The 27,875-nt window shown below is 36.3% G+C and overlaps 1 protein-coding gene and 1 long non-coding RNA gene across 4 annotated transcripts in view; one reads left to right on the plus strand and one right to left on the minus strand.

Annotated features, from left to right (window-relative positions):
• LOC137387045 (oocyte zinc finger protein XlCOF6-like) overlaps nt 1–27,875 on the minus strand; it is a 226,755-nt gene that overhangs the window by 95,962 nt on the left and 102,918 nt on the right. The gene's annotated exons all lie outside the window — the stretch shown is intronic.
• On the plus strand, nt 6,309–27,544 carry LOC137387050 (uncharacterized). The gene is made up of 3 exons (XR_010977866.1): nt 6,309–6,472; nt 21,216–21,319; nt 27,429–27,544. It is a non-coding gene; the product is annotated as an uncharacterized lncRNA (long non-coding RNA).

Raw genomic sequence — 27,875 nt, forward strand, 5'->3', positions numbered from 1 at the left:
TCTCAGTTTAAGGCTACCTTTCGCAAACTTATCAGCAAATGTGGTGCAGAATCAGATGCTGGTAAGACAGGTAATGCTACCGCTCGGAATGAGAATTTCGTCATACAGGCTACTCCAGAAGTTGATCAGTTTGTGGAGCTCACAATGAAATTCTGTTATAGGTAACAGTATAGTCTGTATAGCTGGCTACATTAAGCAAAATCTAACTAAAGTGCTGTCGTGACATTGGCCGTCAGTCACTGGCTACCACTAAATCAAGTATCCAGTACCGACATCTCTATACTTTACTCGAGCTACAAAACAATGGAGGATTGGTGTGTCCACCAGACGGTGTCATCAGGGTGAAATCATCACCAAATGCTCACTATTTTACTGTCTCGTATCTCGAATTTTGACAAGACAGTGTCTCGAGTTTCGTCTCAAACTTAAAAAACCTGTCTCATTCCACCTCTACCTACTACTCGGGAGCAAGTGCTCTCCTTTTCTCTAATCCGCTTTCTCTTTTAGTAGGCAATCTAGGTTGTTGCTTTCTTGGTGATAGTACTGACGCGCCAGATGGAAGTTGAATGGTTGGTACAGCATCATCCTTGAATGTGAGCCTAAAATAATTTTAAAAGATTGTTTTCATTTATATTTTGTAAGCAGTCTGTCTATAATAATGATGAGATGGTGAACAACTACAGAAATGTAGACCGTGTTAATTAATGTTGACTGCTGACTTGACAATATTGCTATTGATCTAAATACTCTCTATTAACTCATGGATCTTTTATATCTTTTATATGGTTCTTAGTCAGATAGATAGATTTTTCTCATTGCAATCAGTTTGGGTTTGCTAGCTACCTAGTACCAGAGCGACTAAATTGGTTGAATTACTATGATAATATTGTACTGAGGAATAAAAAAGCACCTATGTGTTTGAACAAAGATATACAACTCTATATGCAACTCTGTCTTATGATGTGGTGTAAGGTCTTTAGTACAAAGAAAACATAACTTTGATCTTTGATGACATTTTATTATTGATTATAATATACTCATGTGACATCAGGTATCATAAGATACTGATTTTAGTTGGTGAATGAGTCTGTAGAGAAATGCCTAAAGCACAGACGACTGTTACTAGTCCATGTGAAATTTTTAACTTTGGTTGAGACAAAGTGAGTCCATCAAATTTGAAGAGAAGAACTCACAGGCCACGCCTTCAGATGGTCTGTAGCTTCACAGTTGGCAGCTGCGCATCTTCTGCTCATCTTATTCTGGAAACAGTGGTAAAAGTTCATTTTTTCATCAATGGTACCTTGATACTCACACCAATATTTCGTAATAAAATAATAAATGCAAACCAAACAGGAGGTTTATATGCAAGCTAGTGACGCAGTGGTGATTGTTGTTTCATTAATTTACAATAAGGCTCCAATATACAAATACTTACCTCAGGCTGGTAGCGGAATGAGTACAAAATATATTACCCAACTATATCTACCACTCAAGTCCACAATACACACCTCCTAAATCGGCAATATACTACTCAAATTCCACAATACACCACTCTCAAGTTAATAATATACTAATCTAAGTCAGAAAAACAACACTCTCAAGTCGACAATACAGAATACACCACTGTAAGTTGACAATATACCACTCTAAGTCAACAATACACAACTCAATCAATAAAACGCCACGACAAGTCAACAATATCACTCAAATTCGACTATATGCCACTCCTAATCAACAATTAGAATGCTGTAAGATGTATTCTTAATCAAGCAGCATTATATATTATTTTTCTCGACCGAGTATTCACGGCGTAGGGATGACAAAGGAATATGTTCGTGGGTTATTGCGAGTTGAACGGAGCGAGCTTTTACGATAAACTTTGATACTGCTTAGCACAGTTGTATAACTGTAGGTTGCATAAGCAGCAGATCACGTTAGACACAGGTAGTGTCTTTGATAGAAACTTTACCGTGATGTAGTTGTGTTCCAGGACTATTTGTAAGATGGTTGACCAATGACACGGCAGATAGGATAATGCGATGAAATGACTCTATTGAAATGGTTATTTTAAAACCCATTCTTTTCCAATTCTAGCCTGTATTATAATCTCAGTATTTCCTAAAAGTTAGGTATTGTATTTAATATTGCTTGTAGCTTGTTACAGGATGTTTTATGAGCTGGATACCAAGAAAAGACAGCCCAAAATGCCGCGATTTTATCATAAGCTAGCGCTGTTAATTGATCAATTGTAAGCTAGGTTACGCCACTAAATTAACGATATTTGCTAAATAGCAACGCGCTCTAAATGACATCGTTTTGGGGACAAAATGCAATTCAATCTCAAAACAGTTTGGAATTGTTTTTATTAGGCAATATACAGTATATGAAAAATAGTGTGACCATAGTGATCAGCATAGTTGATGTTAGTTGTTGATGATAGTTATGGTTTAATAGGAATGCGGCTAATGTGTTCAGTAAGGCTGATTTGAAATTGGGTTTTCATCAGTTTGAACTAGATGACCAGTCTACAAGTGTCACCTCATTGATCACTCTTTTTGGTTTGTTCCGGTATAAAAGACTAATGTTTGAAATTGCCTCAGCCCCGGAAATATATCAGTATCAAATAGAAATAGCTATATCTGGCTTGGCGGGCTGTCAGAACTACACTGATAATATTACCATATATGGCTCGAGTAAAGAAGGACATGATGAGTAGTTAGACAATTTCTTGCAGAGAGTAAAGCAACTTGGGTTGGCTTTAAATGCTAGCAAATGTCAGTATGGCTTAGACAAAGTTTCCTACGTAGGTTGCAATAGGCCTATTTCAAGCAAAGATGTGAAAATTTGCCCAAAGAAATTGAAATCTATTGCAGATGCTAGAGTGCCTAAAGATGTATCTGAGCTAAAAAGCTTTCTGGGGCTAGCCAATTTTGTGGGGAAATTTGGGCCACAGCTATCTACACATACCGAACCTTTGCTGCGGTTGACCATGAAAAACACAGCTTTTATTTGAGGGAAAGAGCAAAATTCTGCTTTTTGCAAGATTAAAGTACGTATGGCTGACAGTAAAACACTTGCTTTCTTTGATGCTAATGCTAAGACTAGCTTAACTGCTGATGCGCGTTTTTATGGACTAGGGGCAGTTCTCAGTCAAAATGTAGATGGAACGGAAAGGGTAATTGCTTATGGTCACAGAAGTCTCACAAAAACAGAGAGACGCTATTCACAAACAGAGCGCAAAGCCCTGGCGCTTGTTTGGGCTTGTGAACATTTTGCATTGTGACAACTTTGCATCAAATTTTGTCTTATAACAGATCATAAGCCTTGGCAACTTAGTTTTAACATATGTACATCTCAGCCTACTCCACCACGCCTAGAGAGATGGGTTCTTAGGTTTCAAGCGTTCAATTATGAAGTGGTATATAAGCCAGGTAGTCAGAACATAGCTGACCCTCTTTCCAGACTATCTGTAGGTATAGACAATGAGCATTCCGTTGCTAACGTTGCCGACTCATACACAATGATGATGGATAATGAATCAGTTCCAGTAGCAATGACTTTCTCTCAAATTATAGCCAAAGCTATTGAGTGTCCTGAAATGAAATTAGTAAGGTAAGCTTTACTAGATGGTCGCTGGGACAAATTTTTACCTATATACAAAGCAGTGTCACCAGAGTTGAGCCAGTGTGATGGAGTCATTTTGTGTGGCAATAGACTTGTGATTCCAACAACAATGAGAACTTCAGTAGTTAGCTTAGCTCATGAAGGTCACCTAGGCTTGACTAAGACAAAGCAGTGCTTGTGGTCCAAAGTTTGGTGGCCATCTATGGAAAATGATGTGGAAAAGATTTGTAATCAATTTTTTGAATGCTTGTTGGTGTCCATGCCGAATAAACCTGTGGTAATTGCTTGTACTAAGTTGCCTGACCAACCGTGGCAACACACTGCATGTTTTCTTTTAGGGCCATTACCTAATGATGAAAGTATATTTGCTATTGCTGACCATTACAGCGGGTATTTTGACATCTGCTTCTTTAGGTCTACCACAGTGGCCAAGATTATTAATAGAGGTGTGTGAGGACATATTTAGCAGGTGGGGTCTTCCTTTATCTGTGAAAACTGATAATGGCCCACAGTTTGGTAGCGAGTTTCAAACATATTTGAAGCAGAATAGGGTGTTCTGGGTTTCAACTACTCTAATCTGGCCTGCTGCTAATGGGGAGGTAGAAAGGCAAAACCGTTCTCTTCTAAAGTCTTTTAAAATTGCTCAAAACTCTGGCCGTAATTTCAAGAGTGGGCTTCGGAAATTTCTCATGGCTTACAGATCAACACCTCACTATGTTACTGGTGTGTCACCAGCAGAACTAACGACTGGTAGGCAAATGTGTACTAAACTTCCATGCTTAGAGCGTTGTGAACCTAATCTAGATGGGGAAGTTCGGGATCGGCAGGTTTTGGCTGCTAAATGCCATGCTCAGAATTATAATGACATTGCTGTCGGTGACACTGTCTTGGTAAGAGCTGAGAAAACAAACAAGCTCAGTCCAACTTTCAGTCCTGAAAGGTATCAAATTGTGTCTAGACAGGGGTCATAGGTTGTTGTGAACAGTGAGAAAAATGGAAGAATGTTTTGTAGAAATTTAACTGAGGTTAAAAAATTCCCTAAATCACAAACAGAATCTGACATAATCCAACACCAAGAGTGTGAGAATGGCGAGAGAAATGTAACTGATGCTAATTTGAAGGCAGGGAGACCCATAAAGGAGAGAAAGCCTCCTTTGAGGTTTGGTTGTCCTGTTGCCAACTAAATGGTCCTTAGCCAGTAGCTCAGTAGTTTGAACTTTTTGAAATAAGTTTTGTCTTGCTAGTGGTAGAGCAGGGAATTCTTTGTTTATGTGCTAGTATTTCTTTGGTTTTTTGGATGGCTAACCACGTGCCCTGATGGCGGCACGTGGTTGGCCCCGTGGCTAACCACGACCAGCGTGATGGCTGTACTGCAGCTGGGTCTTGTATCTAGAGGTCATTTGCTCGCAACCTCAAAGTTTGCGAGAAAATTCTGTGGAGGCATTACCATAGGCTGGTTAGTTTATGCTATTATTATAAATTATGTATGTGACATTACTGTGTTTCTAGGATGAAGGTTTCTAGGAGCTCCACTACTAGGTGCTAATAAGTAACAAACCCGTATTAACAATAATTATATATGTATGTTTCTAGCAACTTCATTAAGTAGACCGTATATATTATATACTTGATATATTTGGTTTATTTGAATATACATGTATATAATTATGTTGTTTGCAAACTCTTGCCCAATCACATGGCATATGTAATTTGTCTGTCTAATTTTACTGCATTTATATATGTATGTGTACGTATGCATTGTATTTGCAAATATATGTGCATGTGTAGAAACCTCAACTTAGTTTTTATGGATTTGTGCTCTCTTTTTTGCTTGATTAGAGGCATTAGAGGCAATAAGGCAGTCAAAGATACTATATAATGTTAACTGAAGTATCATATGTTAGCAAGTGTTGCCTGTCATGCAAACCTATTGGCCAATATTCACTTACGTGACTTTTTATTAGCTAGCAAAGACCATTGCCTATAACAATGAAATGAAACTATTGTGCAAAGTGGAACTAAGATGGCGCCCGTAAATTGTTGGTGGCATAACTCTTACACTCGATGGCTCTGATCACAACGCAAGGCTCCTAGCTTCTGATTGGCTGATGAGCGTCCGACTTGTCGCTGCAACCGGGCACTGCTGGGTAGCTCCGACACCGACTTTCAGATCGGTGCCGACACCGATTTTTCTGTTCACACCTACCGACACCGACACCGACTCATCAAATTTGTCTGTGCACGACAAAATCGGTAACAAAATCGGCCAGTGTAAACGCACCATTACGCTACTTGTCTCGCAATTAAATGATTGATCGAATATCAATGTTCACAGTGGGGACTCCGTTTCACACTCATCTTTGCAATTGCGTTACCTTTACGTTTTTTTGCAAGATTTGCAGTTGAAAAATGGTTCCATATTCAGTTATATGTGGATGCACAGTCTTTTTTCAAAGCATTTTTTGTTTGTTTTCATTGATGCAAAAATAATTTATATTTTGATAAACGTAGTAAATTGCACAAAACAAATAAGGTAAAAGTTCACAGTCATCAGTAACTTCTGTTCGGTATCCCTTCAAATGGGTCTAGATCGGCCCGCTCTCACGCGCAGCGAAGTTGCTTAGACGCATATAGGAACTCACGCTATTACTAAAAACAAGCCACAAGGATAAAAAGCGCCGAACTTCTACAGTCGTTGTATTTCTCCTCTTCTCGACAATCGCTGGACTATCGCATTTGATAGTTATTTAATCCACAATATTTACACTTGAATACTGCTATTATCAACCACTCGTTATTCTAGTGCTGATTCTTGCACCCATTCCATCGGAATAGAAGTATTGTATTTGTAAGTTTTAGCTAAACGAAACATTATTTATACATATTTGTTGTGCTCAAAAGTCGGTTTGTTAATATTCTGCCTAATTTGTATGCATAGAAACTGTACCCGGGCTTAATTATTTACGAAAAACAATAGTTTGCTCTGAGGTGGAATAAACAATACACCCAATGCCACATTTATTTAGTAACGTTTTAAACTTGTGAAGAAACTGAATGAAACACTTATATTATTAGATGATGGGGACTGACTAGGCCTGAACCAGTCTCACTTTGTTTACTTCGGTCAGTCGAAGCAAGTGGTTCTGCACTGGGAAACACTTGAGTGCTGTATTTTATAGGAGTCAGTGCTTTTTTTCATATCACAGACTTGATAAAAACATTTTTGCTAGTAATAGTCTGGTTGCCACACAACATTTTTGTGTCAACAGGTGGCAGAGAATAGGTTTTACGGTAGCTTACCACTTTGACATTAATTTGTAATCTAACGCCCTACTGCTTTTTAGCTGATAAGCTGAGTATAATTAACCAAACAATGATGAGTAAAAATACAAAAATTAAATGTTTCTCACACCGTGAGCAATTTGCTAAATATTCCGATCATATCTGTAGACCAAAATGTAGAAATTTTTTGATTCAGGAGTTACATGCTTCCATCAGTGGCAGTTAGTTTTTTAGACTGTTTCCTGTATCATTCAGCTGATGCTGTCGTTAATGCTAGTAGTAACATTGAATATTTTAATCTCTACTTGAATTGATTTTTACATATAGTTAACATGGATTTACCATGGAGTATCACATCTTAACCCGCCTTCTGACCAAAATCAACCGGCCGTTTGGGCTGATTTTATTTTGACTGAGGCGATCATATCCGCTGTTACAAAATTGCTCTATAATTTTTTCTTATTAGCTCATATTTGTTAGTTTACCTAATAATAGTAAAGGAAACAAACCAGAGATACGTTTTCAGTTGGAGTCGTCGTGATAATTTTTGTTTTACTCGTTTTGCAAATAGAAATTATTTTAAAGAAAAAGATCGTAACTGCTACTCTGAATATGAACAAAAGCCATTTTAGAAGACGTTTTAGGTCATTTAGATTATGATGGTAGTGATTTTGAGGCCGACCAGACTGATGATCAATTCACTGTTGGGTAATTGGCCAATTTGGTGGACCAATTAGAATGCCAAATACTAAAAAATATCATAACCAAATACCAAATAAAATACCAATTACGTGAAAATCTCAGAGCCAAATACCAAATACAATATCAAATACTCACAATTTTGTAAATCAAATACCAAATCAAATAGTACCACTGGGAAATTTGAGAACCAAATACCAAGTGAAATACCAAATACTGGCAATTGTTCAAACCAAGTATCAAATCAAATAGTAATAGGTGAAAATCCCAAGACAAAATACCAAATACTGGCAGTTCTTGAAACCTAATTCCAAATCAAATAGTGATACTTGGAAATTTCAAAACGAAATACCGAATAAAATATCAAATACTTGGAAATCTCAGTACCAAATCAAATAGGGATAATGGGAAATTTTATATTAAAATACCAAGTAAATTACCAAACGCTGCAATTTCTCGAAATCAAATATCAAATCAAATAGTTATATTGTAAAATTTCCGAAACAAATACCAAATAAAATACCAAGTGCTGGAAATTTTAGAAACCAAATATCAAATCAAATAACAGTAGGCTACAGGGAAATTTCAGAACCAAATGATGTAAAATCTTACAGAGCCGACTCCAAATTGAATAATGGGAAATGTCAATTCAATATCAACATCATCATGCTAACTATGCTAAATATTAAATACTGGAAAATATCAAGACGAAATTAAATTTATTTGCAAACTGAATTATCAAATTATTTAAAAATCACCGATCACATTCACATCCAACAACTCTGCCCATATAAAATTGTATACATTATTTATTACATATTTATGTTGTTACATTCAAATTGAATCAATATAATGTAGACAAAAAATTGTTTATGATTGACAGTAATTTTAAAGGTACTGCATTATTCATGGTATGTTCAAATTTAATAAAGATACTATTGACAGAAAATCGAGACATATACAGAATGGCTTATTGTGATTTCGAGTTCTAAAAAATAAAATACACTATTGTATCAAGGTAATTATGTATGCTGATGCAAGTTGGTTAGGATTAGGACTAATTAGGCTAGGTTACAATGTAAACTGCTGTATACATTAATGAACATTAAATATTGCCAGACTTCTGCAAGAACGAGTTTAAGCGGATGTGCATCTATGCCTCAAACATATCGTCCCCATACGCATGCACTTTGGTCTTAGGAAACGTCCAGCCAAACTAAACAGTCTTTTTACAGGAGCTGAGCTAGCGAGGACAACTAAGTATCTTTTGGCGAGTGTAGCTAGATGAGAATTGGAGCTGGATCACTCCCAGTACTCCATAGGGTCAACAGCTTCACTTTCAGGTGCTGACTCTAGGTATGTTTTGACCATGGTCAGGGCAGGATCCTTATCAGCCTGGGCTGCTTTACTCCTGGCGAGAAGCTTTGTGTAAGTTCCCTCCAATCATGGTTGCTTGTGTGGAGGGAGATTGTCAGCTTCAGTACACTTCCCAAAAGAGGTTTCCTTTCCCAGCTTTGACAGTAAAAAAGTCTCATAGGTCCTGAACTCCTCATCAGTGCACCAGTTCAGCTTGAAGCGTGGATCCAGTAGTGTGGCAAGGACGTAAGTGTGGTTGGTGTTGAATTTGGTCAGCCTCTTCTGAACAGATTCTTTTAAAGCTGTCAGCACAGGGTTGTTACTCTCCATCAGGTCGAGCTCAGCCTCAAGCATCTTTACCTGTAGAAGAACCTTTGATCCAGTTGCTGTCTCCCTGAACCTCGATGGTGAAATTCTGAAATGGCTGCAGCAGCTCCACCAGTTCTTGTTAGAGGTCTCGATCGGTTAGAGTCATTGCGTACTTGGAGATTTTCTTGAGAGTAGCATGAGTTATTGCTAGCAGACTTGAGAAGGCTGAAATCTGCGAATTCCATCTGGTGGTGTTTGCCGCTTCATACTCACTTTCTTAAGTTTCTTCATATTCACTTGTTCTAGCAAGCTGGTTGCATTGAGAGAGTGTCGAACGTGGTTTATGGAGCCATTAGCTTTTGCTACTGCTTTCTGAAGGTGTATGGAGCACTTGCCTATTCCGTCTTTCACACAAAGCTGTGGTAGAAAGCTATGCGTATGTCAGAAACTTGTGAGATGGTCTGTGCTTATCTCCCGAAAGAGCTATATTATCATCGTCAATAGGGTTATCCCACTCATTTTCTTCTTCAGCTTGTCCTTCTGTCTCAACATCGAGGTCAAAAAGGTTGTCAGAGTCTAGACGGAATGCTTCTACCATATTTGAAGCATTATCGGTCACTACAGCCACTACTTTATGCTCTATACCAAATTCTTCATTAGACGGTCATATTCGACTTTAATGTTTGAACCTGAAGAAAACAAAACTCCAAAGTTAAAATGAATTTGTTTAACCTGCAAAAATTAATGATGTTGTCGGAATCACGTTCATATATTTATTTCAGCTTACCTGTATTTTTGTCGTAGAATCTCTTGTATGCAAGCATAGCATAGCGGTATTGTGTCCCTATCAAGTAGTGGACCGTAACTCCCATGTAACCGTGAACCATCATGTTGGTCCACAAATCAACAGTGACACACACTGCAGTTGTTGCAACCATTTCCTGTTTGGGTTTGGGCTTGATATCCGCCGCCATATTTAGTAATTTGCCAGATGCAGTCTTTCGAGTTGGCATCTATAACATATTTCACAGGCCAACATCAGATATTGCGAAATAGTAGATTGATATTTTAAATTTTCTAGAGCAAACGTCAGCAATGATTTTTATGAATTAATACTTATCAAGCTGGTGTTTAATACTACAATATCAATCAGACAAAGCCAATGTAGTAAAAGTTTATGAAGTGTAAGACAAGTGCACTGAATAGGGCCAGTTAAAATTCACTAGTTCATTACAAGTGACTTTAGATGTTTTTGCTGGGTTATAATGATTACATAAACATTTACATCACCAATCCAAAAATGATGTTGTAATAGTAAAAAGGATGCATGATTTGCTTGTGTACTGCGTAGGGGAGGGGTAGGCTACTACTACAAAACGAAATATGTTTCAGCAAGCTAGACTTAACAATAGTAGCAGGACTTCTAAGCAGTAGTTTGGTCTTTTATGATATTAGAATAAATTGGTAAAGTGGCCTTTTACTCACCCTTCACTTTAGGTCTTTGTATTTCATTGACACGTTAAAATCCTCGTCTTCCACAGACCTCAGCGGCAGCTGAGCACGGCTGATCATGCGTAGTATAATATGTGTGGTCTTCATTTGAACCGAATCACTTGGCTTGTATGGAATGGTGCTGGCCGTTGTAATATTGAAATGTTCCAATGTTCTTGTCTGAGGTGCTGTTGAGGCGCTGTTTATAGTTATTACCTCGAATCGTGTCTGCATATAGGCATTGTGCTTCTCAGCATGTTTACTCTGCAATGCAAAATATAAACATATTTTATCACCTTATCCACTTCCGTTTATTTAATTATTTAGTTAGTTTGTTTAGGCTTTGTTCCATCACTATTATCAACAGTGTATCCTAATTCCTAGAGTTGCAATAATTTTACCAATGATAATAAATAAATTGTGGGATATTATGTAAATATCCGAGGCTCTTCAGTGATTAGCCGGTAATGCAAGGGCTGGCTATCTTGGGAAACCAGGGCTATGGAAAAGCTGGCTTTTCACGAAAAGCGCCAGCTTAAAGCAAGGAAAAGCTGGGGGACTAACAGCTCTCGCTATGTAAGCAGGCGTTAAACAGATGCTTGGCAGAAGGCTCAGTGGAGAGCAAGTGAGCTGATCATCTGTATTGCCGTGCTACTACTGACAAGCAATTTGCGCTGTGGAGATCGGACTTGAGAGTCCATTGGGTAGCAGTAAAGGCGTGGTCACACGAGCACCGAACCGACGTAGGATCGGTTCGGAGGCTGGTTCGGTTCGTGGCACATGTCACACGGCCACCGAAGTAACTTCGCTTCCTAGATACCATACGTATAGAGACAGGACACGGTTTCATTAGTAGTTGTTATGTATTTGAGTTAAATATTTCTATTGTAAACAAAAAAACTTTGAGGAACAATTATAAATTATAATTAAACAGCAGATTTATCAGAAGATCGTTCGGCTGCTCAAAATAAATCACTCGATACAAATATTTTGCTAACCCTTCCCATCAACATAATTATATTTTTTATTAACATATGAATGTTTTTCTATGCTGAGTACATAACAAACAAAAACAGTTTTTATTATAGTACTGTGGTTTTACATAAATAAATCAGTCAACGATAGTTCATCAGGATGAATATGACACATTACTTATAGTCTACACGAAAGAAAATCACAACCATTCCCTTACATTTATGCAAAACTTAAGTGCAACATCTTACATTTATGCAACCCAATCACAAGTCCGGGTGAACCTTGTCGTAAATTGCTTCATGTTGTTTATTTAATGAAATAAAAGTATCGTCCCATTTCTTTTTTAACTTTACTCACACGCACGTAAGAAGAAATGTGACGCGTGCTCGCTAGAATTCTAGAATTTTAACCAGCCAATAAGAGCAAGGGTTCGGCACAAAATTTCGAGCAGTACCGAAATAGTTCGTTTCGGCCAGAAATGTCCTCAGCCGAACTTTTTAAAGCTGAAAACGACGTCGTTTTGCGTCATTTAGTTCGGTTCGGTGCTCGTGTGACCACGGCTTAAGGCTGCTGATTTGGTTGCCTACGGGCTGGCAGATTTGTACTGCCGTGAGATCGGTGACAGCATTCTGCTGTGGGTGTGTATCGCCGTGGTGGTGAAGGCTGGTGGCAAAGGGGAGGTTGGTGTGTCATCGGAGCAGCTTGGTGCTGCGCAGCAATATAATCCTCATTATATTGCTAATATAAATATTAATATTAAATGTTGAAAGCAAATTAATACTCATCTTGGAAATAATAATATGTATAAGTATGAAATATTGTGTTTAGTTCCAGGGAAAATTTAGTACATGCTCATAAAATATTCAGTTCTTAGATTCTAGTGTTGTACAATAATTAGCTCGTTGTTCTAGTTCAATTTAAAAAATATTTAGTTGTGCCTCGTTTTTATAAAATATTTAATACTTGGTCCAACTAATATTAAGTTGCTTGATTAAACCCAACACGCTTTTAGAAATAGAGAACAGGTTTCAAAGATGTTGCTCGTTTCTCAAGACCACATTTTTGATGGATCACATGGTGCTTGTTAGCCGGCAGCAATACCTAAATATACAGGCCTAATATATATGTATATATACATGTATATATATATATATTTATATATATATATATATATATATATATATATACATGCTACAGTGGGACTGATAAATCCAATGCAAAAAAAATGATCAATATTATCAGTCGGTCATGAGCACAGCCTTAGGGAGGCGGTAAAAATTAATCACAATACAATTGTGGCAATTCCCCGCAAATTCCTGATAGAGTTATTCAGAGTAATTAAGATATATGCTTACTTTCAGGCGCTGTCAGGTTAGAGTTCCCCTTGGTTGACGCAGATATCTCTTTCGTACAAGTTTTACATGTTACTTTGTAAGATCCAGTGAGTGGCAATATATCCGGGAAAGTAATGTAGTCGCTGAATTGTGTACGTTTATCTGCCATGGTCAACTGAGGTTTAATTCAAGTAATGAAATACCCTGCCTTTTATACCTTTTAGGCTTTTAGGCTCTACTGTGAAATCTAAATTGTAACACATTCTTTCTGAGTGACGAGTGAGTGGATTACAAGTATTGTAAACCGGTATTTCCGAGTCGGAACAAAGATTTATACATTTCTAATCCATAACTCCCACCAGCGGTCCGGAGCCAAGCGCCCCAAACTGGATTATACATGAAACATTATTGTCTTTTCCTCCAAATTTTTGCCAAATAGTATACTGTGCACAGGGTGACAATGATTCAACTTAGTCAGCCAGGCTGCAAAACCATTAGATAAGTATTTTTATTGTATTCTTAAGTGGATTCTTTGATGTTTTCTTTGCCTTCATTGCTCATAAATACTTACTGCTTTTCACTCGGATTTTGGGATTATAAATCATGAGTAACATGCGACTTGGGTGGGTGTTGTTTTACATACAAGTGCAATGCAGACCAAAGACAAAAAGGAGGTTCGATGGTTTCTGTACTGGGTTGCCGTTAAATGTGCGCTGTGAAGGAGAAGCTTTCTAAGCATCAGTCGAATATCCATATTATTTCTCGCTAGCGGTTATAAACTTACACCAACCGAAATCAAAACTGATGATCAGAATGCAAAATATTAACGAATATCAAACACCAAGTACTAGAAAATGTTCATACCAAATAATTAACCAAAATACCAGAAGAAATATTGGCCAATTATCAACCAAATTATGATACCAAAGCAAATGCCAGATACTGCACAATCTCAATTATACCGAACACTACCCAATAAGTTAGCAAATATTTATAAATTCAGAACCGAATACCAAATAAAATTCTAAATACTGGGCTATCTCAGAACAAAAATATCAAATAAAATACCAAATACTAAAAATTCTCCGCAGCAAATACCAAATCAAATAGTAAATACTAGGAAGTCACAGAACCAAATATCAAATAAAATAATAGTACTGTGAAATCTCAGGTACAAATATCTAATAAAATACCAATTACTAATAATTCTCGAAACTAAATACCAAAACAAATAGTAATACTGGGAATTTCAAAATCCAATACCAAATACTGAGAAATCTAAGTACCAAATACCAAATAAAATACCAAATACTGGAAATTCTCAAAACCAAATACCAAATCAAATAAATATAGTAAATGGTATATGAAGTTGCAAATAGATCTATTTGAAGCAAAATCAATTACCCATCCCTGAATTGATCATCACTCAGAAAGCTCTTCTGAATCAGATGATTAGGAAGAGCAAGAAAATTATAAAGCAGTTTTAAATTTTTGTTTAGGAGTTTCCAACTAAAAAACGAACATTGTTTATTTTTGACGTTCAAATTATTTAGTGTTATTATGGATTGTGTGTGTCCCACCCAAGTTATAAAACAGAGAATTACTTGTTTTGACGACATAGCCGATTCGGATTTTCGTGATTACACAGATAATTAAAGTAGCAACACTGAGGCTGATGGGGGTGAAAGTAATGGTTTTTTTAAGAGTAAGGAACATTGTAGAGGATCGTTTTGGAGCACCTGGTGAGGATCATGCATAATTGGGCTTTCATTTAGGCTGCTATGAAATATTTACTCTTAAGCTGTAATTACTTCCAATATTTTTAATTATATTAACATTTTATTAAATAATAATAATATTAATTTATAGTAATTCTCTGTTTGCGTTCATCTAGTTCAGTCTGTACACTTGCATATTATTATCGTAATTTTCGGACTATTAGCTGCTACTTTTTTCTGATGATTTGAGCCATGCGGCTTATATAAGGGTGCGGCTATTCTGTGGTTTTTTCTTTCACTGCTAGGGCGCAATAGTCGGAATCTCCTTTTAATCCGCCTTCAGTAATGAAAAAATAAACGAAACAATGCCTAACGGTACTGTTCCATTAGGCACTCGGTTAAAATGCATCAGTTAATACGAAACAGTGCCGTTAGGCACTGTTCCGTTTTAAACAACGAAGTTGCTGCCGTGTTAAAAAGCACTGTCCTGAGTTCTGCGGCTTATACAAAGGGGCCTATACAAACAATACTATGTATTGTTTTATTATCATTTTTGGAAAATAAAGCAGATGTGGCTTATGTAGGGATGTGGTTTATAGTCCGAAAAATATGGTAATTTGTTTTGAATAACATCAAAAATAATGAAAATAATCCTTTGAATTTTGTACAGATGTTCTTAACATTTAGTCTTGCCGGATTGTGTGAAAAACACCTTCAAGAGAATGAAACTACCTTTGTCGACAACTCCTAACACATAGGAAAAGTTTTATTAAATTGGCTCCCCATGATGTATGGTCAAAGATGGTGTATGTAATGAGCGTTTACTACCTAGATTATGGTGTTCAGTGGAACCTCGACTCTCGAACACAGTTGTCGACCAAACATTTTTAGATTTGTTCGTCTTGGATGTCAACCATAAATTTGGTTCCCGACCAAACCGGAGCATGTACATTTGAATTAAACCTTCGTAACAGCTCCGGAAACAGCATGTTTATACGTTTAGCGACGTTGTTATGAGCCACTTTGGGAAGGTTCGTAAACTGTTAATGGGAGAAGTTTCTTGTCATAAATTCTTTACAAAAGGGAGCCACCTGGGAGAATGTCGCCTCTACCGAAGTTTTCTAGGGACACAACTCCTCCAGTCGAGTTACCTTAAATTGTTTTGGAAAAGGATTATTTTTCAAAGATGTGAATTAAACGTGCCATTGCTGTTTCTATTTTTTTCACACGATTTTTGATGTAACTGATCTGTTGCATTTTTATGATGTCTCATTATCAATTTCTGCGCTTTTTGGTATTGTATCATAACCTTCAATGCTTCCGATGTTTCAAGAGCAAAGCATACAAAATGTTTGCTTTTAATATCGTTTTTTTATCCTTGTAAATAGAAAATTTTTGTTAAAACTAAACACGGTCTACCTGCGATCTAAACATATCTACCTGTTTTTATTTATAGTACGCACTATACAGTACAGTTCATGGTGTAAGATGGAAAAAATACTTTACCGAAGTCGTTAAGTCGACTTGGAATGAATTAAATCTTGTTTGTTTCGGATCTCGAACAACTCTGTTTTCGAACAACCTTCTAGAACGAATTGTGGTCGAGAACTGAGGTTCTACTGTAGTTGGATTCTTCACATTGTTAGCTGTCAAAAAATGTCTGCATTGTTGAAGTTTAATTGGCAACTTTTTAATTTATTGGGGATTAGACTCTTGCCTCAATTAACCCTGAAATAGACAGTCGTTTGAAAAATTTTTATGGTCGGTACTCAGGTTAATAAGCAAATAAGCCTTACTAATAGAAATGCATAATGCGACTACTAATTGCAAATGTGTTCTATGTTTTTAGTAAGCTAAATTAGTTGGAGCTAAATATCAAGTTTGTTCTGTAGCATTGCAAAAATGTAGCGAACCGAATGTGGTATGTGAGCTGTAAGCTGCTACGTTTGACTTGAACTTTTCAGTCCATACAGTACTGTACAAAATAATGTTGCATTTTATTGCAGATCATAAACACTAGGTAGGTATTTGTTACTTTGTGAGCGTGGTAGCGAATTTGATCAATTAAAATACGCTTTTCCGTCTAAATATCCTGTTTTTAGGTCAGACCTGCTGTATTTTACCATTACATAAAAACATCTAGGCTTTAGACAAGTCATTTGATGACTCATTGAAATAATTGTGGGTTATTCTATAGGGCAGCTGACCAATAAATTAACACTATTGAAATCTTACATATAGAATGTTTATGCTAAAGCTGGTAGCCGATTTTCTCAGTTATCTTAAATCTAAATCATTTTCAAGGCGGATAAATGACTGCCTTCAATTTCCTCTTCTATTATAGTTTCTCATAATATATTTCTTGCAATGAATTGTTGACTTCTAAAGCTGAAATACATTAACAGTGTGTAAGTGGAGTTTGTTGTTCAAGGTCTGATGTCCCTGCAGTTACCTTGACGGATGTAATACTTAAATGTTTGCACATACTGCTTGTGAAAGATCTTTAATCTGGCAATATTTGTGATTGGTTGCAGCATTTAAAAACTAGGACTAGCATTCTGTTTGTAAACAATCAGGCACTTGTACATATTTTATCAAATGTTTGGTCCAGGCCAGTTGTTTTTCTAGTTGTGTCCAATTAATAAACAATTATGCATGTACATTATTGGCCCGATGCTTCGTCTGGAATTTTATAATTCCATTTGAAGGACTGCTTAAAGGAATATTTCATTTGAACATGGGCTAACATGACCTTGAAGTAATAATGTTGTTGGCATTCATGCCGTATTTTTTGTCAAGAACGTATTTTTTGTCAAGAAGGAGTGAGTTCTCGACAGACAATATGAGTGAAGTTCCTTCCTTCCAGTTTACATATCATTTACTTAGCGAATAGTGTAGTATAGCAGACCCAACTTTCTGCACATTCGGTGTGCCTACCTATGCACCTTATGTTTCCTGCATTTACTTCCATTGAACACTTTTGCGCTAGCCAAGGTTTGTGGTAGCCAACACCTTTTTCAACCGAGTTGCTAGTGTACATTTTTGTCATGAAGACAAGTTATGGTTTACGATCTTTAAAATGTGAAACACTGAATTACTTTAAAGGTTGACGTGCAAAAAAATTCACATTACCGTTATCTGGTATCAAAAGATTCACCATTTATTACTCTTTTGCGTTGTAGGTGCCAAATATGTGGAAATGTGATTAAAAGCATTTAAAAGCTCAAAAACGAAAAGCTGCCGTAGATTGGAATCTCTTTATTTCGATGACGTAGTCATGAAATTCTGTTATTACCTTGTCACGTATAATCTCACATGAATTGAAAGGCCAATAAAAAGCTCAATATAAAACTTATCGTAGCACTAGTTTATGACAAACACTTCGGGTTTCACCGAAGACCCCGTATCAAATATAGATGCTCGCTACTTTACAATTTTGTTTCGGGTTGGTCCAATCGGCAAGTCGTAATCTGATCATGTGACCCAATACTTCGCATATAATTTCTGCAGCACTTTTCGAGTATCACAAGTGACCAACAGGCTCGTCATGATTATCAGACATTGATATGTACTCCTTCAAGCTAAAGCTAAAAAGTTAAACAAATTTTTTTGGCAAGTTATAAAATATCACTGCTAAAAGTGACTGCACTACAACGACGATAAAAATAGATGCGTAAGAACAATAGACATGGTTATATTGAATGCGTGAAGTATACTTGTGAAAATATTTCGACGAATGAGATTGCATGAAAGTGTAAACAGAAACCATCTCTCACAAGTGTGTCACATTTGAGCCGTTTTGGAAAAAAAATCCAAACTACGGCGGTCTCGTTTAACTGTGATTAACTGTTCGTTTTTTAGCTTTCAAAAGCTTGTAATCACATTCCCATATAATTGGCACTTACAACGCAACAGAGTAAGACATGGTGAATCTTTTGATACCAAATAACTTTAAAGTGAATTTTATTGCAAGTCAACCTTTAATTATTTAAACGTTTAGCTTTTCTTACAGTTTTCAGTTATACAAGTTTATCTCTATGCAATTTCAGTGAAAGGTAGTCGCCATCGTGACATCATTGATGTTCACAACAGATAATGTTTGAATTTTTATTAAAGATGGTGTATTTTAATTAATATAGGTGCCTTTTTCAGCTGCTATTGAAGGTGAAGATAGAACTTTTGTGACTTTTTGAAGTCATCAGTGATTTTACGCTTTATTAATCAGCCATTCAACAATGGATTTGAATTCTTATTTTTCTCAATAAAACTTTTTAGTAAAAAAATCTATTAAACATGTATTTGTCTGATACTTGAATGTTGCGTTAAGCTGTTTAAAGAAGCAGTAATTATTTTTAAATGCTCAAAGATTGTTGAAATACTTTGGTGAGCTAGATTTATAACACAAAGAATTCATGTATTGTTACAAATTTACTGCACTCTTTAAAAACATCATTTGTAAATACTAAATATATTCATAAAGTCTCCAAAATTAATTAATGGTTACGTTCATGTAGCCTTTTCTTCTTTACGCTATAGCCTTTGAGTAACATAGACATTACTTCATATCATGTAATTTTTTGAAGGTCTGTGTAAATAAGTTCTCATAGTTCTCATCTCAGAACTTTTCTCAAGCACATTGTTGCAATGCTTTGTCGTGGGACGATGCTACATGTATATGCAATTTCAATTATTTCTGGTACTGCTGCTTGTGAAAAAGCTAATGATGATGTATTTATGAAAATATCAGGATAAAAATGGCATCAATCGAATTGTGAATAAAACTAATTGTGAAAGATATTAGCACTAAAGCAGATACAGTAGACGCTCCTATAACATAAACCTTCTCTATCGTAAATTTCACTTATATTAAAGAATTTATGTAAAGTTTTGGCTTGGTGTTATGCAGAAATTCTATATAGCGTAAAAGGTCAAGTCAGTGTAAGTTTTCAAATTTTATTAGAATAACCAGATTCCCACAGCTTTAAAAATATTGTTTTCTCTCTTGTCGCACTTTGAAGAATAAATGATGTATGGAGGTATCTATATTGTATGCAGTAGAGCCCTCCCAGCTGCTAGAGCTTATGGCATGCTAGACTAGTGTAGTGTGCCATGAGAGATTGTCAGGTATGCTGATGAATCAAGAGAATAAGTAGCTACATAATTATTTAGAATCACTTAAAGGCAGAACTTTGATAATGCGGGTGTTAGAGTGTTGGTCCACCAATCTGAGTGTCAGTGAATTGGAGTCTTGTTGAAATCAATTCTTCATCCTAATCTCTAACCCTGGCTTCGGGCACATGGACAAACACACTGGCACCCTGTTAAGATAGTAAATATAAATACTTTTGTTTTACTTTATTTTTGACGTATACAGCATTTTTTATTTTTTCTTTCCTCCATAACCGGTTTAAAAAAAAGGTAAAAAGTGAATTTAAATGGACATTGGAAGGTGTGTGCTCCCCTTGACTTAACATAAAATTACTCTAACCTTGACTTAACATAAAGTTACTGTAATCATGATCCCTTAAACAATTGTTGCTGCTAGCAAACAGAGACCCACAAGAGATTCGAACTGCAATGTGAATGTATCAAGTTTTTCTGTTATTTTGTTGTTTTTATTCGTTATTTCAATTACGAATAAGAAATTTTCTTTAATTTAGTGTATGGTGAATCATTTTCATATTTTTTGAACCTCGTTTCTGTTTGTGTCCATTTTAAAAATCTTGATTGAACAATTTCAAGTTATATATTTTTCATTTTCATATCTTACCTTCAATTCACTTTATCTATTGGCGCTAGATATTCTACAAAAGACCTTTGCTGCAGGTTGTACAGAGTGTTTGTTTACCAAGTTGAATTTAATTGAATGGTCAAGATTATTATATACATCATATGTATCACTATCGCAACACTTTTCAAGTTAGCAAAGCTAATCAATATATAGCCAGAAACTAGTATGAAAATGAAATGGATTGAAATGTGTTAGAGAAAAAATTTCATGTTTTTAACTGATTTTTAAATTTCTTGCCATTTATCCTCATTTAAACAGTTCTGTCATCAGCATGAAAACAGCAAGTTGAAAGTGGCAAGGCTGAATTTAGCTTAATTGATGATGTTGAGAATGAATAAATTGACTCATGATCAAAGTACAAGTTTTGGATAATTTTAACCATCTGTATTATAAAGAATAATTAAAATGTAACTTTTACGTTATATGTATTTTGTTTCATTAGGCATTTTTTAGCCTTTACAGAACTCATAACACTGCTAAACTTATTTTAAGTATCTCCACATTTGCTTTTAATTGTGCCAAGTCTACAACTCTTGAACAAACAAATTCACTTTGTATTTACAGGCATTTAGGTGTTTTCATTCTTCATGGTAAAGTTTTATGTTCAAATTGTCATGCCTCTTTCTGTGTAATTAGACAGAAAGCAAGTACAACGATTCCAACCACCAGCCAATAACCTCCAGATGGAAATGGCCGCAACCGTCGAAAACCTAGACAAGGTATTAGAGACAGATATAATGGTATGTATATATGAAGTTATAGCACTATGACAACTTACTTTCGCTTATAAAGTAGTCATATTTCAGCCAAAACAACGATAGTTTACAAGTAGTCACACACTGTTAGAGCAGCTGCATGATTGGCTGCAGGATTTTAATTGTGCTTTCCGACTCACGGTTAAATTCATAATTCGTGTAAAATACAGTAAAATTGAACCTTGAGATACAAGTATAATGCTCGACATCATGTATTTGGAGAGCATTATACTTGAGTAACTTCCAATTCCAGTTAGCAAAATCAACTTCTGTGTTAAAGAATAGAGAAAGCATAATATTATTATGCTTTATTAGTTATCTTGAGGTGTTGACTGATGTTCTAAAAAAGAATCAAGGAGATTGACCCACTAGAAGCTGAGATATAGACAGCCAAACACAGGTCTACCTAATAAAGAATCAGAGGAAAACCCTTCGAAAATCCCGAAAACTGTGACGTATAAAATCGACTTAATGGTCATGTGCCTGAGTTGCGCACCCTTACCGCCGTTGTGTATAATGATTGTTTTGGCTACGAGATGTGAAACGCTTCTCGCGATAGTAAATAATTTACATACTAGCTCTGGTTTCTCAGGAAAATCATCCAAACATTGTGTGGTAAAGGCATTTGCCCACAACTCCTCGCCATGATTTTTTAAAGCAGAAGAGCAGATTTTGACTATTGTGCTTCAAATTTTAACTCGATCTCCACGGATATGCTCCGAAGATCATCTGTTCAACGAACGGCGCGTGTAAAGTCTATATGCGATATTCGCGAGTTGCAGTTTGTTTAGAATAAGAAATAGGAATGGGACTTTTTGTTCCTTCATCATTTTTCTACTGTGTATCTACTGCAGCATTCTTCTACTGTGTATCTACTGCAACATTCAGTTGATTTTCATGATTATCGTCACTATTAACAGACTGGAAGTTCACTACAGCCATAATCTTAAAAAGACTAACTTGACCGTGCTGCTCTTGCTATAAGAAAAGAAAACGATAACTTTCGCTTTGATTTTTCTATCGATCTATTATCTTATCTATGATTTTTTTTTATGATTTATGTAATATTCATAATGCATATTGTACAAAATAATAATATAACTGCGTATAGAATAAATGATGTAACTAATATAATTTGTAGAAAATTCCAAATGATAACCGAGATTGATGATTGATTTAATTGATTCTATTTATTAGCTATAGTTAAAAAATCTGAGCAACGCTAAAGATGAGTCTGAATAGGGAAGCTAAGTAGGAGAACAACAAAACTGAGCTGAACTAGCAAGATAGCGAAATGTTGCGAAATAATAGATACGTGTAATTATTTTATGCTAAAACTAATCTACACGTCAGAGGGTCTGGTTCGGAATTCTAGGAACGATGATTGTTAGGCCCAATTTGATTGTTCTATACTTCCAGGGATTAAACCAATTAAAACGTCGTGATTGTTATAGGAGAGCGCATTAGTTGGCTTAATTGACCAATGGCACACAAGTCGATTTCATACGTCATATATTGATGATTACCAAAACACTTTTGTTTTTTGGTAGACCTGTGTTTGGCTGGCTATATCTCAGCTTCTGGTTGGTCAATCTCCTTGATTCTTTTTTTAGAACATCAGTCAACACCTCAAGATAAATAATAAAGCATAATAATATTATGCTTTCTCTATTCTTTAAGGTACATCATGCGCGCGTGTGCACTCACACACACGCCCATACCCAAGTGCCCATACACAAGGGCGTGTATGGGTGTGTGTGTATGGGTGTGTATGGGCGTGTGTATAGGCCTTTTTTATTCATTTTTTTCCAGATTTCCACATCCAGTAGGGTTAAACCTTTTTTACACTAGCCAATAATTTCATCTGATTCAACTCACTCATGCCTGAGAAATAATGTGCTAAGGAAGGAACTAAAGCTTAGTATAACAAAGAAACTTTCTGGAGTGATTCTCAAATAGTGCTGGAATAGATATCCGATCATGTCAAAAAATTTCATCTGTCTGTTGCCTACAGGGTAAGTGAAATTAGGAAGCCATCTGAACCTAAACAATAGAATTATGTTCCGACAGAATTCAATCCAGCAGACATACCTTCTCGTGGAATAAGTGTTAAAGAAATCATTGATAATGACATGTGGTGGAATGGGCTTCCCTTCCTCAGAGACCCTGATGCGCTAGATTGCATTAAGAAAAATCAGGTCAACACAATAATTAATGAGTGTGACCCAGAAGTGCGAAAAAAGGGATTAGTTACCATGGCTACCGTCAACACACAGAACATAACGAGAAAATTCACTCGATTCAGTAGTTGGAAGAAACTAGTGCACAGCATAGTATTGCTGAAGAGCTTTGTCAAACAGAAACAGTGGACGTGTAGAGTTGAAGACCAATGACCTGAAAGAAGCTGAAGTACTTGTCTTAAAGATGGCACAAGCAGATAGTTATCCTATGAAGGAGAAGGACAAGTCCTTCATCAAGCTCAACCCTAATATTAATGATGAAGGTATAGTTTGTGTTGGTGGGAGAGCCAGTGCTTCAACATTGAGTTATCAGCATACTTACCCTATCATCATTCCTAAGGACTCTCACCTAGCATATCTTTTGACAGTGCATTACCATAAACAAATATCACATTTAGGAAGGAGAAGCACACTCGCAGCAGTTAGAGATGCTGAAATATGGATCGTAAATGAAACTGGCATGGTAAATCGGCTGCTTAGCCGGTGTGTAGGCTGTGCTAGACTAAAAAAGGCACCGGACACACACCTTATGGGAGAACTCACTAAAGAAAGAATGGATGCTACTCCTCCATTTACAAACATTGGAATTGACACCTTTGGACTTTATTATGTGAAGGACAAGCACACAGAGCTGAAAAGATGAGGACTTATGATAACCTGTATCTACTCTTGAGCAGTTCATAAGTAGGTCTTAGACAACGTGAGCGCAGACCCTTTAACACAAGCCCTCAGATGCTTTATGGCCTTAGGAGGGCCTGTTCAAGCAATATATTGTGACAATGGAACGAATTTTGTTGGTGCAAAGAATGAGATTGAAAAGGAACTAGAGATAACCAGTAAGGAAACTAAGCAATATTTGCTGAATAACCGCATTCATTTCAAATTCAGCTCACCTGAGGCAAGTCATCAAGAATGAGCCATGGAAAGGATGGTTTGTTCGGTAAGAGCAGTACTCAATGCAATGACCTTCAAGCTGAAAAAAAAACTAGACATCAAAATCCTAAGAACTTTTTTCTTATGAACCAGGAAATATCATCAACAGTAGGCCCCTGACCGCCACCTCGACAAGCAATCCCGAGGATCATGTAGTAACACCTAATCATATCTTGACCATGAAATGTCTGTCATTACTGGCACCATCACCTGGAAACTTCACCGAAGATAATTTGTATAGCAGCAAACGGTGAAAGATTGCCCAAGCAGCAGCATAGCATTTCTGGAACACATGGAAAACTGAATATCTAAGCAGCATAACAATTCGTCAGAAATGGACAAGGACGAGACCAAATTTCAAAGAAGGAGACATTGTCAAAGACAACCAGGCAGTTAGAAATGATTGGATGCTAGGAAGAGTGACCAAAACTATTGCAGGCTCAGATGGCGTGGTGCTCAACCTAAAACTCAAAATAGGGAACCGGTTTCTTGAGAAAAAAGGTTACCCATGCACTCACCAACTGTTCTGCAGAGGTCACTACACAGTGTAGTAGTTTTGCTGAGTACTTAGATTAGCAACTATATATCATGCAGGATTATTCATTATCAATAATTTAGTGTGAGTTAATCAACAAATAATAAACCAGACACAAACAACAACAAAAAAACTACGTATTACAACAAATTTAAGAAATTTAGATGGGAGTGTAGGAAAAGCTGATTAGTTTAGAATTTCTGTAGTTGATGCCCAGTCAAATTGGGCTAATACGTGATGACCAATGATAGTTGCCGGCGTTGAGTCATAAGCTAAGGTTTCGCTTAACTCATAGCATGACGTTTTTCTAACTTCTGTAGAAGGCAGCCATATTTGAATCATTACTCTTAATTATTAAGTTGTCAATTGTTAAGGGATTATTTATTAGAGATTATATGTTAGTTGCATATGCTGTTTTTTTATTATACCATGTTATATTGTTTTTTGTCACATTTCATTTGATGTTCAGTACTTTCACTTGTTATCATACTGTAACTGTCCATATTTTATTGCATTCATAATTATTGTGCTTAGCAAGTTAGTATGAAAATGATACTGAAATATTATTTGAGGTTTCATGATAAAATAAAGATTGTGAACCACTCTCTCTTAGAATCCTGAGTGAATTCAGTATTTAGAGTTTCCAACAAACTCTACAGTACCTCTCCTTGCAACCACCTGACATCATCTCACCTGCAAGTCTCTCCTGCGCCCCATTTGCACCTTTCCTAGGCTGACACCTCCCCTGACACCTCACATCACCTGCGCCTCCGCACAGGTTCAAGTGTACAATCAACAATACTCTCAATGGATCACTTTTATCTATACTCGTCGATATATAATTTTAAAGGTTGACTCGCAATAAAATTCACGTTACATTTATTTGATATGAAAAGATTCACCATGTCATACTCTGTTGTGTTGTAGGCGCAAAATATGTGGGAATGTGATTACAAGCTCTTAAAAATTAAAAAACGAACAGTTAATTGCAGCCACTCGAGACCGCCGTAGTTTGGATTCCCTTTCCAAAACGGCTCAAATGTGATGTACTTGTTACAGGATAGTTTCTGTTTACACTTTCATACAATCTCATTCGTCAAAATATTTTCACAAATATACTCCACGCATTCAATAAAACCATGTCTATTGTTCTTAAGCGTCTGTTTTATCGTCATTGTAATGCTGTCACTTTTAGCACTGATATCTTATAACTTACCGTAAAACATTGTTAAACTTTTCAGCCTTAGCTTGAATGAGTACATATCATTGTCTGATAAGCATGACGAACCTGATGGTTACCTGTGATAACCGAAAACTGCTGCAAAAATTATTTTCGAAGTATTGGGTCACATGATCAGATTAAGACTTGACGATTAGTCCAAGCCGAAAGAAAACTTTAAAGTAGCGAGCATATACATTTAATACGGGGTCTTCGGTAAAACCCGAAGTGTTTCTGATAAAATAGTGCTACAATGTTTTATATTGAGCTCATACATCACGTGACAAGACGATAACCAAACTGTAATGAATACGGCAAATAAATAAGAGATTCCAATCTATGGCCGCTTTTCGCTTTTGAGCGTTTATGAGCTTGTAATCACATTTCCATGCGTTTGGCACCTACAACACAACAGAGTAAGACATGGTCATTTTTTGATACCAAATAACTGTAATGTGAATTTTGTTGCAAGTCAAGCTTTCAGATATTTCCATTTTTGACAATTGAGTCATGATGTATGATGTAAACCTGCCTGAACAGCATTTGTAAGAAATGTTGCTTATCCTTCCACACTGCTAATATTCTACTTTTACTGCTTAATCGTCTGGCTTCATCAACTTCTCACAACTGCCTTCATCTCGGGCATCAATGTAGGTCCCGCAATCCCTATCATATGACAAAGATTGTGTAACAAATACATCAAAATTATCTACTTTTACTAATTGCAACCTGAGAAATAATAGCATTTCATTGACTAGCCAATTATAGAATAATAAAGATAATGAGAGAGAGAGTTTGCTGGTAGTCTGCCCATTATAACATTTTTATGGCTTGAAGTTCCAAATTTCTGTTCAGGATCCGAATCGAACAAATTTGAAATTCTTTGTTCAGACACTGACTTGTCCAGAAACAGAAATTCAATGTATAATTTTGTGTTTCTCCGGTTTATTTCCATTAATATCCTCACTTTCACTGACATCACTGGCACCCAAAGAAATTTGGAGCATTGTATGTTGGAATCGATTTTAAGTGAATTGGTAAATACTTGCCGGTGCTTTACGTATGTTGGAAGATTTGTATCTCAAAGCCATCATAATTAGATGTCTGATTGTGTGCCCTCTAGTTAAAAAAGGTGCAAAGCCATGCGTGAGTTCTTGACCATTTTAGATTGATGATGACTTTGATTCCCTTGCAACCTTGAACATTGACATAAAGCCCGAAGCGGATGAAATTTTTGACCCTAATGACTTTGATTGTCATTCTGATGTTGTATCAGATGAGAGTGATGAGGAATTCAAGCCACTTGAAAGTGGCAAAAAAAGAAAAACATCATCGAAACGTAAGGCCAAGCTAAGAAGCTGTGAGTCTCAGCGGATTTCTATGATAGATTATTTCCATAATTTTAAATGCGTTGGTCTAGGATGAATTTTTTATCTGGTCAAATTAATTCAATTATACGAACTTGATAAAATTTATGGGAAAGTCTCCAGCAAAAAGGTTTTAATTATTCAGGCCTCTCAAGTACTGATACGTTGCTTTCAAGCTGCTAGCTGTTAATACATTGCTAATATTTCAATTATATTATATATATTATAAAAGGCTATTCAGCAGCTA

This window comes from Watersipora subatra, chromosome 2 (assembly GCF_963576615.1).
Source record: "Watersipora subatra chromosome 2, tzWatSuba1.1, whole genome shotgun sequence".
NCBI classification, from domain to species: Eukaryota; Metazoa; Bryozoa; class Gymnolaemata; order Cheilostomatida; family Watersiporidae; genus Watersipora; species Watersipora subatra.